Below are 1,504 nucleotides of genomic sequence, written 5' to 3' on the forward strand. Positions count from 1 at the left end.
AAATGAAAATTTATTTTGCCTTTATTCCATTGTTTTAAACGAATGAATTTTTCTTTTTAACTTAATATTGCAATTACACATTCTTGCGATGTCCATCAGCAATTTCATTGAATGAATAAACGACGAGAAATATTTTTCCGCAGAATTTGGAGGCGGAAGAAATACTGCTGTTATGAACGAAAAGGGAACTGTGGAATATGCAATGACTTCTGTAGAATGTTTTAGTGAAAGATATGGCAGTCAAACTTTTACGTGGCATAAATTGAGGAGTTAGCTTTTTATAGCTTTAAAGGTATGTGCATTATGTTCTTAGTGTCTGTAACCTGTTGAGGTCAATGACATTTATACGACTTTATAATTTATCAAAGACCTATTTATAGATATCGCTTTTGCATTTTATAAAGTGTTATTAAGACTGTTGAGGTTGCAATATTAAAACTAAAGGAAATTTTTTACATAGTAATACAAAATGCTAATTTTAAAAAATCATTATTTAATATTTATTGAATATTTATTGAAAACTCTATAGAATCGCGAGTAGTTCTATCAGTCACGTGTAACTTCAATTTTTAGAAATGATGGTAATTTGCAACTCTAATTTTAGGAAAATAGAGACCAATCATTACAAACGTTGCGTAATTTCGCGGTTCCACTAAAAAGAAGTTAGCCAGCGTAGTTAATCGGGGCAAATTCACCAATAATGAATTAGAATACGAATTAATTACAACTAATTAACTTCTACACGATTAAAGCGTCCGCGAATCGAAGTTATATTGCAATTTGAAACTCGAATACGTATAAAGAGGTGTTGATCGTATCCACGCTTAAAACACAGACTAAATACACATCGTCGGTGATTAAAGTTGAACTGCGATAATAGTGACGGTCGGTATAGCAGGAAAGCCCACCAGCTCAAGTATATATGTATGTACATGCATACTTGATGTTTTGTTTTATCGACAGTAACACAATCCATGTTATGATAGGTGTCACTACGTTAGTATTGTTATAAAGAATTTGTAGATATGTACAATATATATATATTACATTGTCTAATATTTCAATAACTACTATTCACGTAAGTCACGTGAATAATTTTACTTTAAGTTATATCAATAGTGTTATCTATGTCTCCTTGCATCTAAAAATTTCCAGCTAAATAATATACCTCAAAATTTCAAGATAAGAGGAATGTATATATCTACTTTTGCATATGTTGCAACAATATTTAGAGATAACAATGTAAAATACAAGGAAAGAACCTACAATTTTTTAAGTGGATTGAAATATCTTCTATGTTTAAAATTCAAATGTTTCATTTGATAATCATAAATGTTCGTTCAGGTTTTATTGAAAAGTACACAAAATCTATGGAGGAATGTTCATGGTGTTTTATTTTTAAATTCATTACCACCTGTTGTTACGATAATAATCTCGGTTAAATTCCCATGGCGCGATTCGCCAGGTGATTGCTATTTGCCGCGTGGCATGTCCGAAAACGCAC

This window comes from Bombus pascuorum, chromosome 1, assembly GCF_905332965.1.
Source record: "Bombus pascuorum chromosome 1, iyBomPasc1.1, whole genome shotgun sequence".
Classification (NCBI taxonomy): Eukaryota; Metazoa; Arthropoda; class Insecta; order Hymenoptera; family Apidae; genus Bombus; species Bombus pascuorum.